An 18,971-nucleotide genomic window follows, 5' to 3' on the forward strand; every position below is an offset into this window, starting at 1 on the left:
ACTCACACTAGGATGATATATCATATCGTACTAAAAAATGTATACTGTGTATCGTATCAAAAATTACAAAATTAAAAATATTTATACCGATACTGTATACCGAAATTTTCGATATATAACTAGCATACCGATTATACCGATATTTCGGTATAATATCAATGTATACAGTTTTATATCCAAAAATACGTTATATTTTTTAAAAAATTAATTTTATTATTTATTATTATATATATTTTTAATTTATATATATTATTTTGTATTTTGTTATATATCGAAAATTTCAAATTTTATGTCTTTACTATATTTCCGTATTGATATCATATCGTACCGAAAATTTCGGTAAATCGTCATTTTTCGATACGATATTCTCGATATACTGAAAATTCAGTATTTTTCCCCATCCCTAACTCGGACAAGAATCATGTGGGTTAAAAGAATTTGAGTTGTAACACCCTAAATTTGAAGAATTTCGTCGTACCAACACGAGTCCTTATAGCGTGCTTATGTTTTCACTAACATATACCCTGAAAACTTCTCACCGGTTACTTATCTCAAAATTATCTTTAATCAAGTACACTTAACTTACTCATCCTAGAAACTTTCCAGTAGGTTAAAAGAATTTGAGTACACATATAATTTAATTTCAGATAAAATATTTGATAATATTATGAGATAAGCATTTGTGAACTCCATCGTTCCAACTACAAATTAGATGCAATTCACTCGAATTGTAACAATATTGGAGTCAAAATCAAGCTGTACGTAGGCATGTACCTAAGCTGTTTAGTTCCAAATCATTTTTTTTTAAGAATCAAATTCTTGAATTGATTTTATGGATATCTCAAAATAGCAAATATGTAGTGGGATTGGGTCGTAACTGTTAGAGTAGATACACTGTAAGCCAATTGTTGGCTAGAAAATTTATTGACTCAATTGTATAAATATTCTTTATTTTAATATAATTCATTATTTCATGGTTTGTTATTTCTTTATTTGTATACTCATGTGATCAACATAGATAAAGACCTTGATTATACTTTAATATAAATGGATCGTAATTCGATGTTAAAACTCATTTGTAAACAATGTATAACCTAAATTTGTTCCTACTCGATTCAGCCGCCTAAAACATGGATAAATGTCGCTTGAGCTTGAGACTAGCATCTGTGATGTTGTTTAATGCATTTCTTGGTAAGGGCATAGAGATGTCTAAACATGCAGATGGGTAGTTATATGATGATTATACCGAACTGCCATCCCTAGGACTTTCCAAGTGATTATCATTCATCGAGAGGATAAGTCCGTGGTTATGATTGTACACCATTAGTCCTTACGATCCGGGACAACACTGAAGCTCTATATGCTATGGCTGTGATTTGACTCGTTTACCGACTCCAGGAGGGTCATCAGGTGGCGAGATTGGGTACAGTTGCGACGCATGTATTGTTGGATTTGGTTTTCTCGTGCCCAAAACGCAGCAGAAGTTTAAAAGTTTTATTTTATTTTGACAATCAAAATATTTGTTTGAGCACTCCTATGGTTTTAAGATTAAATATTCATAGGAAATTCAAAAATTTACCTTTAGTGAAATTTTCACTTGGCTCCAACTACTCCATTATTAGCGGACGTAGCTCTTGTTGTAAATCCCTACGAACTTTCTTCTAACATCCATCTTCGATCTCTGAATTAGATATACGACTGGATTACTTGTTCCTCTTCTAACTTGCACTAGAAAATACAGAAAATATTTTGCGTAGAGATAGAACACGAAGAAAAAATCGACTCAAGCCGAATTTTTCTTGTAAACAGAAACAAACTTTTCTATAGCAGCCCTTGAATAATGGGAAGAGCCGATGTATTTTTGCATAAAAGCCTTTCGGATGCCATACCAAATTTTCTTGAAATTTTCGAAAGATTCTTGTGCAAAAATAAGAATAATCAAATCCTTAATTATTTTTTAATCCAAGCTTTACTTAATTAAGTTAATTATGGATTCTAATTGCATGCCATATATATTAGCCAATCTCGAATCTTTAATGCACATATTTTGAAAATATCATGCATTAATATTATTTAACTTTGTGTGCAAGTTTTATAAAATTATGGTATCATGAATATTTTCATATTACATAAATCAATACCATATTTTATAAAAACTTAATGGCTTATATTTTAACTCAATTAAAATATAATTATTTATTAAAGCACATTTGAACTTTAATAAATTTGCATGATGAGCTTATACTCTTACAAGCCCATGATCCATACTCTCATTACATTAATCTCATCATAATCCCGATCGACGATCCAATATCATAGATATGACAATTTCAATTATTGTTATTATGATGCACACTTTAATTTCGAGATCACCAATGTCCAAATAAGGCAAATGCACTCCCTTTGACTATTTTAGCAGTCATGCTCTCAAAATTTCTATAAGCTTTTATAAACTTTATTTATAAGCTTATCGATTGATCATATCAAACTTATTTCTTATAAATTCAACTCATTGAATTTATTATCTCAACTGGAACAAATAAACCAGTGTTTGTGTGACCTCAATGATTCAGGGATACAGCTAGCTGTGGGTTCACAACCTTTTGTGATTCAGGACATAATCCTTTATTCGGACTTACCCTAATTTGCCCCATTCTATGTATCAATCACTGATCATGAGAATGTCAGAAACCATTTTTTGATTAAATCCATCGAATCATGGTAAGAGCGTCTAGCAGCATTGCCCCATGATTTCCTAGGTATAATTGATAGTGCCTGCAAGCACCAGTCGGTTATGATTAACGTACAGTACGGTCCCTTCATCTCATATATCTCGATCGAATCTGCAATCATTGGTTCATCGAGGGTTGCATAATAATTCGATAACTATGTGACACATCTTTGAGAATAAATAGTCGCATCGCATTTACAATTGGAGAACTCATTCTCCAACGTACATCTCATACTCAGGCAAGAGATTCCACGCAATATTATTTCATTAGATCACATAGGATATCCACACCCGTAGGTGAGCGGTGAATCCCCGACTACAATGCACTGGATTCTATATCTGTCGCAACTGTACCTAACATCGCCACTTGATGACTATCCTGGAGTCGGTAAACGAGTCAAAGCACAACCCTAGCATATAGAGCCTCAGTGTTGTCCCGGGTCGTAAGGACTAATGGTGTACAATCATAACCATAGACTTATCCTCTCGATGAATGATAACCACTTGAAAAGTCCGATGGAGGGTAGTTCGGTATAATCATCATATGATTACCCATCTGCATGTTTGGACATCTCTATGCCTTTACCAAGAAGCGCGGTACACAACATCACAGATGCTAGTCTCGAGCTCAAGCGGCCTTTATCCATGTTTTAAGCGGCTGAATCGACTAGGAACGAATTTAGATTATACAGTGTTTACAAATGAGTTTCAAAATCGAATTACGATTCATTTGTATTAAAGTATAATCAAGAACTTTATCTATGCTGATTGCATGGGTATACAGATAAATTAAAACAAAACCATAAAAAAGTTAAATTGTATTAAAATAAAGATTTTTTATTGCACTTGAGTCAATAAATTTCCTCGCCAACCGTTGACTTGCAGGGCATCTACTCTAACATGTACGAGCCAGTTCATTGTAGTCGAGAATTCACCGCTCACCTACGTGTGTGGATATCCTGTCCGATCTGATGAAATAATAGTGCATGAAATCTCTGGCCAGAGTATGAAATGTACATTAGAGAAGAAGTTCTCCAATTGTACATACGATGCCACTATTTATTCTCAAATATGTGTCACGTAGTTATCGAATTCTTATGCAACCCTTGATGAACGAATGGTTGCAGATTCGATCTTGATATATGAGATGAAGGGACCGTACTGTATGTTAATCATAACCGACTGATTTTTGCAGGCACTATCAGTGATACCTAGGGAATCATGGGGAGATTTTACTAGACGCTCTTACCATGATTCGATGGGTTTAATCAGAAATATGATTTCTAAAATTCTCATGATCAATTGTTAATACATAGAATGAGGCGAATTAGAGTAAGCCCGAATAAAAAAATGTCCTGAATCACAAGAGTTGTGAACCCAAGGCTAGTTGTATCCATGAACCATTTAGAATCACACAAGCACTGGATCATTTGTTTCCGTTGAGAAAATGAATTCAAGGAGTTGAATTTATATAAAATTATAACATAGTAAATTCAAATAGTTGAATTTATGATAATTAAATTTTGAGAAAATAAATTTAAGGAGTTGAATTTATGATATAGTAAAATCAAGGAGTTGAATTTTATGATATTTAAAATTTGGAGAGAATAAATTCAAAGAGTTGAATTTATAAAATTTGAGAATTTAATTTATTAAACTCAAAGTTGAGTTTATTAAATATTAAATTAAACATAGTGGGAGGTGTGTTTAATAGGCTTGTAGGAGTACAAGTCCAACATATTAAATAATTAAAGTTCTTAATGTACTTTGATTAATTAATGAAACTAGTTGGACTAGCCCAATTAATTAATCAAGCTCATTAATGTTAATTATGTTAATTAGGTTATGGCTTAATTATAAAAGAGAGTTGAGATGCCAAAACTCTTTGTAGTTGGTTATTTGTTTAAGTCGTGGTGTCTGGTGAACCGAATGTTCTTTAAATCCAGAATTGTAAAGTGATCACTAAGAGTTTCAACACAGGCAGTGTGATAAGTTCTGATTGAAGTGGGTTGTTGCAAAAAGTTTTTATAAAGCTAAAGTCTTTTAGTGAAATCTTTTCTAAAGAGGAAGAAGGGGTGACGTAGGAGTTTTCATCTCTGAACATCCATAAAAAACCTTGTGTCTTTACTTTCTGCAAGCACTTACTTTTCACTATATTTGTTGATAAAGTTTGCCAACAAATTTTAAGCTATCATTAGAGATCTTGAACCGTTTTTCCGCACTTTACAGTGGTTCATACTTCTAAGAAGTTTGAGAAGAATTTTCAATCGCTTCAAAATGGTTGAAAACCAATTTTAGAAAGCAAAATTTGAAAGAGTTCATTCACTTTCCCTCTAAACTATTTACCGATCCCAACACTACAATAGATGTAGTCAAGTAATTTTGTTTGTGATGAAAATTATGAGAAATTATCCACCAAAATCCGTGTGAAAGCTGGATTTTTTTTTACGATCCAGCTTTTTTTGCACATACAATAGCATCATCGGATTCTTTAGAGCATGGTATGGGTTGATTTTTTTTTTTTTTTTGCTTATTTTGTCGAATAGGCCTAGGATTTGTTTTATTTCATTGTATCTGTTGAGTGTGCTTTGTCTGTATAATTTATTTTTGGATTATTGCAAGGTGTGCCAAGAAAAGAGGTGTTATGAGCTTGGTTTGGGCTCATTTGGTGTAGGTAAAATTAAGAAGTGTTGGTTATATTTTGTATGTATATCTCGATTTTCTCAAATCGATGAGTGGTCATCTCGAGTGTCGCAAAAGAACAATAAAATAATGATGATCACAAGTATACATACATTTAGGTTGTGTTTACTTGCTACGATAAGGATAAGAGTATACTAATAATCACATCAATCACATGTTTACGTGTTTTTAATGGTCTGTATTAACTCATAAAATTCATTCAAACTTGCCTAATTTAAACTTTAAACCTTGATGATTTATCATAATTGAAAGATGTGATAAATAATTATTTTTTAACTAAAACTTTTTCCAACGAGAAAAATTACATTAATATCCGTTATTCCCGAAAATAATATAATAAACTAAAGTAAACATGCTATTGCTTATTCATACTTTATTCCACGTTCTATAAAATTATTTTAATAGTTCAAAGATGATTTATTCACATATAATCTCATCCAATATTCTAAAATTTGCTAGGCTCTATGTCAGGCGGGCGCTACTAAGGTGTTAAAAAATAGGAGTAATTTTTGAAATTTTAGTTATTAGATAGACCATTTTAGTTAAGATGCTCATTTTAGTCGAAATGCCCATTTTTAAGTCAATAGACTAGGCCCATTTTTAAGGCAATGAGCTTGTCTACATACGAGCCCATTAACTGACACTTTATATATTAGTATTTTTTAACCGTATATGACATCTTCTCACAAATTTTATAATGCCTAGAATATTCACAGTTCTTCTGCCCGTTGAAATCTTGGAAACTTCGGGATACCATCGCCGCCAGGGTCATAACAGATAAAATTGCTCTGGCCTAAACTACTTTCTCGATCTACCGCCCTAAGGTCGCCTAGGCTGACCGACTAGCACTTTTTTTGTGCGTCGGCCGCCGCCTAGTGCATAGGCTGCCGATAAAACGCTTAAGTCATCTCACTAAGTAATCCTAACCTTAAAATTTTAATTTTTAAGTGTAAGATATTAAAATTAATTATCCGATAATTTGACATTATTTAGAATAATTATTGAATCGTTAAAATTAAATATTATTTATGAAAAAATAAATCAGAAAAATGTGATAAAAATATGTATTTTTTTATATTGAGAATTTAAACCATATTAAATACGTATTAGATCTAAAATAACAAACGCTTATTAATATACACAAAACCGTGTTTAATTTACATAAATTACAATAAATAGAAAATAAGAAATATAGAGAAGAAGACAATCAGATCCCCAACCCTTTTCCAGTCGCCTCTCGATTCCAGACATATCTTTCTTTTTTTCTCGCCGTGTCCGTCGGTTTTGGTCGAAAATTGGGCGTCGGCTCTAGGTATTTTGTTGAATGTTCTATGTTTTGTTGTGCTTCGCCGGCACTCATTTACGTGTATTTGAGTTTGATGAGCTGCTAATTTGAGTTATTTTGATATAAATTGTTTTCTGAGTTTTTAGGTATATTTTTAAACCATTTTACATTGCTTTTGATAATTAATTATTAATTACATGTTAATTAAATGTGATTATAGTAAGTAGGAATCTAAATATACTAAGGGTTTTTATTGAGTTGTATCTTAAGTTTAACGTTTATCCTTTTGCGTGAAGGTGGATCGTCATGGTGGGGTTTAAGAATAGATACATGTTGATAGAGGTGTTTCTTGATCCTAATAAAGATTATGTTGGATGAACCCATTATAATCACTCAATTCAATCTATCAAAAACAATCAAAGATAGCATTCAAGCGAACTTTGGCGCATGTGGTCTAACATTGTCTCAGAATTCTTTTCAAGGTGTCTGCTCTTCCTTTGTTTTTTTAGTTCATGAATGATCAGTAGTTGTGATTATTATATCTTTAGTTTATGTGCCTATGACTTGCCATCTTCATGTTTTTGTTATTCTGCAGTGAAGTATGTGAATTTCATTACAAAATTCTGCATTTTTAGAACTTCTAGAGAGGAGTACCAGAAGGTTTGAGTTTCGATGGCGATAGTTAAGAGTATAGGAAACTATCATGTAGTTTTCTACTTGCTTGATTTAAGTCGTAAGTTGTGAATCCATTGTCTCTTGAATGTAATGGTGTCCTATAATGTCTGGTGGTATTCAAAATTTGTTAATTTTGTGATTAAAAGTGTACAGTCGGATCGAATGCACCATGTTATACTTGCATAAACCTTAATTCAATTTTCGTCTCCATTAGGAAGCATCAGGGCCTGCAAAAATATTGCGTTAAAGTGCGACGAATTGAAGTTCGAACAGCATAAATTATCGGGTTGGCAAAACTGCCCGGAGAAAATCATAGGTTTGGAGCATTGACGCTGAGGTGTTGGCAACTGAAGATCCTCTTTATTTTGTTCCTTCCTGTGTACATATCGGGTTCTATCTTGGTTGAGGTTCTTCCATAGTTCTGATTTTAATCCAAGGCAAGTTATAATATTTATTTACTCCTTATTTGGTGAATTTAGCTACTGACATCAGTTTTGTAATCAACTGGAAATAGCTAAACTTCATTGATTGTTTAATGCTGCGAAGATCACAAACTTACGACACAAACAAAATCGAGTGGAATTGATTATGCCGAACTTTTTCCAAAAATTATATTCACAACGTTATGCTAGGGAATTCAAGCTTATTCACACTTGGACGGATGGTATTTCCCTATATAGAATAGAAAGTATAAATTCATATAAAGTGTTAAAAGAATTTTTTAGATTATAATTAGGGGAGGGCATTTATTGTTGCGTTCAGGGTCGATCCTTTTTTGTTTTATGCATTATGCCACTCAGACCAGGGTGGTATATCGTACCCTACTAAAAAATTTATATTGTATATCGTATCGAAAATTACGAAATTAAAAATATTTATACCGATACTGTATACCGAAAGTTTCGATATATATATATATATATATATCTAACATACTGATTATATCGATATTTCGGTATAAATTAAGTACACTTAACTTACTCATCCTAGAAACTTTCTAGTAGGTTAAAAGAATTTGAGTACACATATAATTTAATTTCAGATAAAGTATTTGATAATATTATGAGATATGCATTTGTGAACTCCATCATTCCAAATACAAATTAGATGCAATTCATTCGAATTGTAACAAAATTTGGAGTCAAAATCAAGCTGCACGTACGCATGTACCTAAGCTGTTTGGTTCCAAATCATTTTTTTTTAATAATAGAATTCTTGAATTGATTTTATGGATATCTCAAAATAGCAAATATTTAGTGGGATTGGGTCGTAACTCATAATGATTGATGGTTTTAATGGCAAACATAGAGTTGGGCTTTTTATATTTATCCTCATTGGACCGACATTTTGGGCTTATTATCTTTTCCCGGAGTCATTAGTTTTGACATTAACATGAGAGACCGGTTGTATTGTTGATGGATTGGGTCATCTATAACAAGACTTTGTCCACCTACTAATCAACCATTCCGAGTAAATTTTGGTAATGAGTTCAAATAAAGACTTCCAATGCATTTGAAGAAATTAGAGACATTTTTTGAACGAAAAGTGATTAAGAGCCAATAATACAACTCAGTCAACCTCAACTCATTTTTGTTCTCACAATTTCATCCGATTTGTGAGCCTTATGTTTAATTATAGTTATTTTTGTTCTGATTTGTAAAAAAACATAGTATATGCTGCTTTTGTATCCCACGAGAATGTGAATTGTTCTATGATCTTTCGACAACGACAAAAGTTGAAAAAATATATAAATCGACGGTGAATAAAGTCGGTGCATTCCATGTTGTCGCCTTTAAAATCTTAAGGCCGAGAAAAATATAAAACATATATGTCTAATACTCTAAGTTGGGTTACGTAGTTAGAGAATAAATACAAGTGTTTTATGGTCGAATGTCTATAACAAATTATTGTATTCTTTTATGTTTTTAATTACATACTTTTATTTAAAATATTAATACGCAAGAAGAGTACTGAATAATGAATAAATAAATAAAAATAAACTTCATAAGATATTGATATTATATAGGAAAAAATCGAAACTAAATCAAGATCTATAATTGAAGCTGAATAACAAATTTGTTTTCTCAGATGATAGAAGCTTCGAGGACCACGATAGATGATTATTTTCATGACACAACGATTAAACATGTATCAACTTAGCACAAAATTACTATATCTATGAATTTAAGATTGATCGATGATATTTTTTAATTTGATTATTTTCATATAAGAAAAAATTTTAAAATTTTAATTAAAAAAATCCCAGTTTGTAAATTAGAAATTATAGTCCATTTAGAATAACTTTACCCAATATTTTGAATTGAAACGGTTTGCAGAAAAGGAACGGAATAAGCACATTGTTGACGTCTTCCACAAGGAATTCCTCTCTTTCTTGAAAACGCCCAAATCATTTCCCACCAACGAGAGCAAAACCCTAGAATGGAAAATCTTGCACTTTTAATCCAATTCCGCTGAAACCAGAAATCATTTTCATCGCTATCGTGGAGAGGTGTGAGTCAAACGATATATTTTTCAATCGGTGAGCTTTAATTGATATCTTAAAGCTCTCCGATATGCAGTTGTTCGCCGAAACATCTTACTCGGTTTTCTTCCTCGTTGTTATTCTCGCCACCCTTCTCGCTCCCACTGTCCGATCAGACGCTGATGTCATCAAACAGCTACCTTCCGATCCACAGGAAAATGACCTCTGCCCGTCGAATACGGACCAAAATTCATGCCCGGTGAAATGTTTCCGGCCTGATCCGGTTTGCGGGGATGACGGCGTCACCTATTGGTGTGGATGCACCGATGCTCACTGCGCCGGAGCACGCGTCAAGAAATTGGGAGTTTGTGAGGTTGGCAATGGCGGATCGGGCACAGCGGGACAGGCCCTTTTGTTGGTTCACATTGTTTGGCTCATATTACTCGGGGTGTTTGTATTGTTTGGGCTTCTTTGATTTCAGGGCTTCTCTGAATGCGTTGTGTTGGACTATTTTGTGATATTTGAGGTTAGAGTTCAATTTGAATTTTTGATATACTTTAGCTGAGTAGATGATTCTTTTCTGACATTCAGAGGATATTTCTTTCTACTTGTATGGTTTTTTATGTGTTGACGAATGATTCAGATTCTTTTTCTGTATGTATATTTATTGGTCCTGTCTGTCCAATTGCATCAACTAATGGCTATTTCTAATTTACTTTCTAAGTAACTTGAAAGTGCTTTGGCTTTGGAACTGTGGGTTGTTCAATTTGTTGTGGAAAGAAAGCTTTAGTGCCGTTTTTTAAGCCAAAAGACTGATTATGATTTATAAGGTGTTCGGACAGAATGCTATCAAATAGAAAATTGTCCCAAATGTTAAATATGTTTCCATTTTGATGTTTGAAATATCCACCTTGGATTTGAAGAACTGGGTTCAACTATGCTCTCAGAAAGAAAATAGATAACTTTTTAGTAATATTCATTTGGTTGGAACGGTTATAAGCGAGATAAAGCGGTTTCATGCCTTAGATAAACGCCATTTGAATGCAACATCCGAAATAGAATACCCGTAAGTGGAAAAGAGACATCTTAATTTTTTTGGTTGTAAGGTAGTGAAAGAGCAAAGATTTTGCGTAGAATGGTTCTATGTTTCAAAAATTTGTGCAGTAGTTTTGTCGGCTCCCTCTTTGTCATTTCTGTTTCCGAGGTGTAGACCATGTTGGCGTAATTGTGAGCCGAACCCTCGTTTAAGATTCACTTCCTTGCTACTGTGTTCTCTTCTATTGCTCTTGCAATATCAAGATCATGTTTTGGAAGCACTGAATAAGAAAGGTTACGAAGAGATGTAATGTTATTGTTGAATGAGGGACAAAATGATCTTGTGTAGATTTCAGGCTAACCAATGAATAAGCTGTTTGACAAAAACACAGCTTTGCTTTTAATCCTGTTACTATCTTGTTATTATTCGATGTATATTGTCGTTGAAGGTACATAACTGATGTATCATTTGTAATACTCTACGAGTAATCTAGTGGATCTAATATAAAAATTTCACAATGGGCCGACCTCCAGTTAAAGATTTTGAGATTATATATAGTTACAATGTCCATATCCCGCTGCTAAATAATATTAGTATTTCTTGCATATCTGAAAAAGTTCCATGATTTAGCCAGCTATTTAAGCATTTCCACTGCCTGTAGGCTGCCTGTTTATATGCTAAAGATAATGTCTTCTTTGATTCGGCTAAACTGTTTTAAGGTTCGGCCATAACAAACTTGATCGTACCCATCTTTTTTATGAGCGTACTCTGGCACCCGCAATGTTGTAAGAGAAAGACATGGGAAGGAAGGGAATGTGCGTGCCGTCTCGCCGTTAAAGTCTTCTGAAAATCTTTGTGATTTTGTGTATTACTTTGTGAGAGGATGGATCCTGGAGAACGTAGGTGAGTGAAGTTGGTTAAATTGTAACTTTTCCCCATGCTTTTGCAGAAGAGAACACAAAATTTTAATGGATTTATTTATTATGGGGGTTCTTTTACAGACAAAAACTCATTGCATGCATTTGTGGTTAATTTATTAGTTTCTCCTTCTGATGTTAATAAATAATACAACAGTAATGGCAGCATTTTTATTACAGCATAAATGCACATCCAATTAATGAACATTTGGTGAAGTGTTCAGCTGCAACACATAAATAGAATGCTCATTTTGACTTAGCTGATCCTCCAATTTGGCCATGTTATTTATTCATCAAGCTGTTACATCAAAAATAAAAGAATAAAAATGAAAGTGAATTCATGAAATTGTGTGAAACATTAGGGTTGCTGTTTGCTTTTAAGAGGATTGGAATTTTTTTTGGTGGGTTAGCAATGGTGAATTCAAGGACCACACATAGGGATGTAAACGAACCAAACCGTTTGTGAGCTATTCGAAGCTCGATTCGATAAAAGCTCGTTTGAGCTCGTTTAATGAGGCTCGTTAAGATAAATAAACCAAACTCAAGCTTTACAGTATTTGGCTCATTAGCTCGTGAACATGTTCGTTGGTAAGTTCATTAGTAATCTTTTAGATGAAAAAATAATAGTTTTGATATTTGATTTATTGATTTTGCATGTTATTTATGAAATATATAAAAAAATCTATTAAATTTATTTATTATAATAAATTTACAAATTTTAATAGGAATAATATATTTTTCTTTAAATATACAATTTATTTTTTAATTAATTTAATGAAAATTTAAATGTATAATTCATATTTATTAAGCTTGTTTAGGCTCGATAAAGACTTGAATAAGCTCGTGAGCCATGCATATATTCGTTAAATAAAGCTCGAGCTCGGCTCGATTATAAACGAACCAAGCTCAAACATTCAAGAGTTCGGCTCGGCTCGACTCGATTACATCCCTAACCACACACCATCAATTTTTGAAATGACCGATGAATTCAATTAATTTTTTTTAAAAAAATAATAATTGAACATTAAGTTTAATTGTTGATTCAATTCGATAACTCTATGATCTATTTTCCCAAAATATTCATAAATCAATTGGTACACGGCTTAAATTTTATCTTTACACAAAATTCATCATAAATATTTACTTTATATAATATATAAATATATATTAGTGGTTATTTGTAACTTACCGTACTTTTAAACATACTTAAACTTTGCGAAAAATAAAAATATTCTTAGATAAGTAATCATCTTTCAAAATACAATACAAATAAAATGTTTGACAAAATATTTAGAATGTAACGAGCTTGCAAAAGTACTTGCTTTAAGCAACATGAAATAATTTCCTTAAAAATCAAAGTAAATGAATTAACATGCATAAAAATCCTTGAAAACTAAGCGGTCATCGGGTTAGTACACCGCACAGTTCGAGCCAGCTAACTGATTCCCGCCTCTCGCCTCCTCAAACTCGTCCTCACCTGCATCGATCAAGTCTAGTGAGTTTAAAGACTCAACATGTATAAACTGAGAATAACAAGTAACATATCATAAAACCACATGCATTTTAAAGTAGCTCATACATAACTTAAAACTTAAACATACTTACATAAAACATACTCGTAGATATGCCATCATTTCATAAACATTTTCATAAACATACTTGAATCATACATACTTAAACATTCATCATCATTTTGCAAAGAGATATGTTTCAAAGTAAGTGACTCATACATAAATGTGTCTGATCAGACTAAATCACGATATTGGGTTGTCAGGGATGTCCACTACCATATACATAAGATCTCCGGTCATACTTTACTGGGTGGATTGGTCCCTGGTCATACTTTACTACTTTCCAATCCCGATCAAAACCCAATCATACTTTACCGGGGTGGAGAGGTCCACGGACACGTTCTTCGGTTTCCAAACTTGTTCATAGTTGGTCACAAGATATTTAGCATACCTAAAAAATAAAACATTTTCTTTTTGCACGTCGAACACACTTAAAAACATCGAGGGCTTCGTTGGAACGCTCTTGACATGCTGCCCTAACCACAACAGCAAAGATTCAGGAGATCCCAACGAAGCCTGCAACCAAAACTTGAGAAAACGTGAAGAACATGTACAAATTTTCATAGCTTGAGCGGTTTTACGATAAAAATCATATCTATCTCATTTCTTATCAAACAATTACGAATTTACTATCGAATCAAAGATAACACAGAGTATTACAAATCGTATGCTGAAAAATATTTCGAGAAAACCAACCTGTAAGTCGCAGAATTCAAAATGACAGAGGGTGACGGGTTTTGTGATACAGAAATTTTACAGCTTGTGCTATTTTACGATAAAAATCATATCTTCCTTGTTTCGTATCAGACAATTAAGAATTTGCTATCAGATCGAAGATAACACAGAGTACTATAAATCATATGTTGAAAAAATTTCCAGAAAACCAACCTATAAGTCGCAGAATTCAAAATAACAAAGGGTGATGGGTTTTGTGACACAGACATTTCACAGTTTGAGCAGTCCCACAAAAATGATCATAACTCACTCGTTTCTTGTCCAAAAATTATGAATTTAATGTCAAATCGAAGGTGTCAAAAGATACTACGTTTTATATGTTTAAAGTTTTTCCAGAAAGTTGACCGAAAATTCACAGTAAGCAAAATGACAGCAAACTCGGTTTTTGAGATCTAAAAATCGTTTCAAAATCAATCCAATCATTTTTTGCTCAAACTTTTCATATCACACATGAATTTTTACACACAATAAGCATCAAAACAAATACTGTGACAAGATCGATACATAAACGAAAGAATATACATGTCCTTGATGATTTAACTCACGAAACGACGGATAACGACACGAAGGAATGCGAGACTCGATCTGGGATGACTCGTGGCACAAATTTTGCTCGAAAAACCAACGTAAATCTTCGAAAATTAGCAAAGGGAAAGGGTGGCTGCTGAAAGGAGGCTCGAGAACCCTAGCTATTCTCCAACTAATGCAACGTGTGTGTATGTGTAGGGTGTGTGCGTGAATGTAGTTATAATTAGGTGGAAAATATTGCTTAATTAACTAATTAGAGCTAAAAGTGCTAGATTAAATAATTAGTAATACAAATAATATTGCTTTAATTATTCAATACTACTCAAAGATTAAATAAAATAATTGAGTACCAAATTTCAAGATTAAATCTCTAAATTTTCAAATTGATATTTGAAAAGCTTAAAATCTCAAAATCACCTAATAAATTAAATTAGGCTTTAAAATTCTAAAATTTCGTAAATTAATTAAAAATACAATTTTCTTGACTTGAAATAAAATACCACATTTTCAAAAATGGTCTAAATCATCACCGGTCTCTTTTCCCAATCCCGCATCGAATATTCGCCTGCAACATAAAACTCAAGAAAACATTTTAACGTGCATCAATTTAACATATAATAATTTAAAATAATGCAAAGATCTTAAATCATGCATTGCTAAAATCATTTTAAAAATTAAACAAATAATTTTAAACATTTAATAAATGTAAGGGTTTACGTGTACTGATTTTGGGCTCTACAATTCTTCCCCCACTTAAATAAATTTCGTCCTCGAAATTAAATATTACAAAACAACTCTGGATAGCGACTTCTCATATCCACTTCGGTCTCCCAAGTGGCCTCCACTGATTGTTTTAGCCACTGAACTTTGACCAACTTGGTCACTTTGTTCCGGAGTCTCTGCTCTTGTCTGTCTATATTCGGACAAGTTTTTCCTCATATGACAGATCTGGAGCAAGCTGCAATGACTCAAAACTCAGAACATGCGAAGGATTTGCCATATACTTCCTCAGCATCGAAACGTGGAACACATTGTGTACTCCGGTCAGATTCGACGGTAAAGCTACACGATAAGCAAGTGTCCCAACTCTATCCAGAATTTCGAAAGGTCCAATGAATCTCGGACTCAGCTTTCCTCTTTTCCCAAACCTCATAACACCCTTCATGGGTGTTATCTTCACGAATATGTGATCTCCTACGGAAAAGTCAAGATCCCTTCTTCTCTTGTCAGCATAACTCTTCTGGCGACTCTATGCGGTCTTCATCCTGTCTCGGATCTTGATCACCACATCTGCGGTCTGCTGAACAATCTCTGGGCCAAGTTCTGATCTCTCGCCGACTTCATCCCAATGAATCGGTGATCTGCACTTACTTCCATACAGTGCTTCGTAGGGAGCCATATCTATAGATGATTGGAAACTGTTGTTGTAGGTAAATTCCACTAGAGGTAGTTTCGATTGCCAATTCCCATGAAAATCGATTACACAAGCTCGCAGCAAATCTTCCAATATATGAACCACTCTGTCAGACTGGCCATCTGTTTGAGGGTGAAATGTCGTACTGAATAGCAGCTTCGTCCCCATAGCTGAATGCAAACTCTTAAAAAAGGACGATGTGAATCTCGGGTCCCAGTCAGACACAATAGAAACTGGGATCCCGTGCAATCGGACTATTTCCTAGATATAGAGCTCTGCATACTGAGTCGTGGAGAAAGTCGTCTTCACCGGTAAGAAGTGTGTCGATTTAGTAAGTCGATCCACTATAACCCAAATGGCATTAGATCCTCAGATTGACCTCGAAAATCCAATAACAAAATCCATGTTGATATTCTCTCATTTCCACTAGAGAATATAGAATGACTTAAGCATTCCTGCTGGCCTCCGATGCTCTGCTGTCACTTGATGACAAGTGAGACACTCAGATACAAATCGACGAATGTCCCCCTTCATCCATGGCCACCAATACAATATATGTAAGTCCTTAAACATTTTGGTACTTCCTGGGTGGATAGAATATGAGATGTATGTGCCTCTGTCAAAATATCATCTCTGATCGAATCGACATTTGGCACCCACATCCTTCCTCTGTACCTCACAATACCATCGGACACTATGTAGAGTACACTGCCTTCGACTCCATCCTTCAGTCTCCATTTATGTAAATGTTCATCTGAAGGCTGACCTCTAAGGATTCGGTCTAGCAAAGAAGACTGGACTGTCAGATTCGATAGATTGGGAGCTCTGCCCTTAGGATAAACTTCTAGGCCAAATCTATGAATCTCTTACTAAAGAGATCTCTGCATTCACAGCTATGCTACACCTGCTACCTTTCTGCTCAAAGCATCTGCCACAACATTAGTTTTCCCTAAATGGTAGCTAATTTCACAATCGTAGTCTTTTACTAATTAGCTGAGTAGATGATTCTATGATTCTTTTCTGACATTCAGAGGATATTTCTTTCTACTTGTATGGTTTTTTATGTGTTGACGAATGATTCAGATTCTTTTTCTGTATGTATATTTATTGGTCCTGTCTGTCCAATTGCATCAACTAATGGCTATTTCTAATTTACTTTCTAAGTAACTTGAAAGTGCTTTGGCTTTGGAACTGTGGGTTGTTCAATTTGTTGTGGAAACAAAGCTTTAGTGCCGTTTTTTAAGCCAAAAGACTGAGATTATGATTTATAAGGTGTTCGGACGGAATGCTATCAAATAGAAAATTGTCCCAAATGTTAAATATGTTTCCATTTTGATGTTTGAAATATCCACCTTGGATTTGAAGAACTGGGTTCAACTATGCTCTCAGAAAGAAAATAGATACCTTTTTAGTAATATTCATTCGGTTGGAACGGTTATAAGCGAGATAAAGAGGTTTCTTGCCTTAGATCAACGCCATTTGAATGCAACATCCTAAATAGAATACCCGTAAGTGGAAAAGAGACATCTTAATTTTTTTGGTTGTAAGGTAGTGAAAGAGCAAAGATTTTGCGTAGAATGGTTCTATGTTTCAAAAATTTGTGCAGTAGTTTTGTCGGCTCCCTCTTTGTCATTTCGGTTTCCGAAGTGTAGACCATGTTGGCGTAATTGTGAGCCGAACCCTCGTTTAAGATTCACTTCCTTGCTACTGTGTTCTCTTCTATTGCTCTTGCAATATCAAGATCATGTTTTGGAAGCACTGAATAAGAAAGGTTACGAAGAGATGTAATGTTATTGTTGAATGAGGGACAAAATGATCTTGTGTAGATTTCAGGCTAACCAATGAATAAGCTGTTTGACAAAAACACAGCTTTGCTTTTAATCCTGTTACTATCTTGTTATTATTCGATGTATATTGTCGTTGAAGGTACATAACTGATGTATCATTTGTAATACTCTACGAGTAATCTAGTGGATCTAATATAAAAATTTCACAATGGGCCGACCTCCAGTTAAAGATTTTGAGATTATATATAGTTACAATGTCCATATCCCGCTGCTAAATAATATTAGTATTTCTTGCATATCTGAAAAAGTTCCATGATTTAGCCAGCTATTTAAGCATTTCCACTGCCTGTAGGCTGCCTGTTTATATGCTAAAGATAATGTCTTCTTTGATTCGGCTAAACTGTTTTAAGGTTCGGCCATAACAAACTTGATCGTACCCATCTTTTTTATGAGCGTACTCTGGCACCCGCAATGTTGTAAGAGAAAGACATGGGAAGGAAGGGAATGTGCGTGCCGTCTCGCCGTTAAAGTCTTCTGAAAATCTTTGTGATTTTGTGTATTACTTTGTGAGAGGATGGATCCTGGAGAACGTAGGTGAGTGAAGTTGGTTAAATTGTAACTTTTCCCCATGCTTTTGCAGAAGAGAACACAAAATTTTAATGGATTTATTTATTATGGGGGTTCTTTTACAGACAAAAACTCATTGCATGCATTTGTGGTTAATTTATTAGTTTCTCCTTCTGATGTTAATAAATAATACAACAGTAATGGCAGCATTTTTATTACAGCATAAATGCACATCCAATTAATGAACATTTGGTGAAGTTCAGCTGCAACACATAAATAGAATGCTCATTTTGACTTAGCTGATCCTCCAATTTGGCCATGTTATTTATTCATCAAGCTGTTACATCAAAAATAAAAGAATAAAAATGAAAGTGAATTCATGAAATTGTGTGAAACATTAGGGTTGCTGTTTGCTTTTAAGAGGATTGGAATTTTTTTTGGTGGGTTAGCAATGGTGAATTCAAGGACCACACACCATCAATTTTTGAAACGACCTAAGAATTCAATTATTCTTTTAAAAAAATATTAATTGCACACTAA

The 18,971-nt window shown here is 33.7% G+C and overlaps 1 long non-coding RNA gene across 1 annotated transcript; it reads left to right on the top strand.

Moving 5' to 3' along the window:
- The first annotated feature begins 6,617 nt into the window (after positions 1-6,617).
- Positions 6,618-7,997, top strand: LOC142533360 (uncharacterized). The gene is made up of 3 exons (XR_012816729.1): positions 6,618-6,746; positions 7,016-7,201; positions 7,609-7,997. It is a non-coding gene; the product is annotated as an uncharacterized LOC142533360 (long non-coding RNA).
- The last annotated feature ends 10,974 nt before the right edge of the window (positions 7,998-18,971 follow it).

The sequence above is a fragment of the Primulina tabacum genome, chromosome 18 (genome assembly GCF_025594145.1).
Source record: "Primulina tabacum isolate GXHZ01 chromosome 18, ASM2559414v2, whole genome shotgun sequence".
Classification (NCBI taxonomy): Eukaryota; Viridiplantae; Streptophyta; class Magnoliopsida; order Lamiales; family Gesneriaceae; genus Primulina; species Primulina tabacum.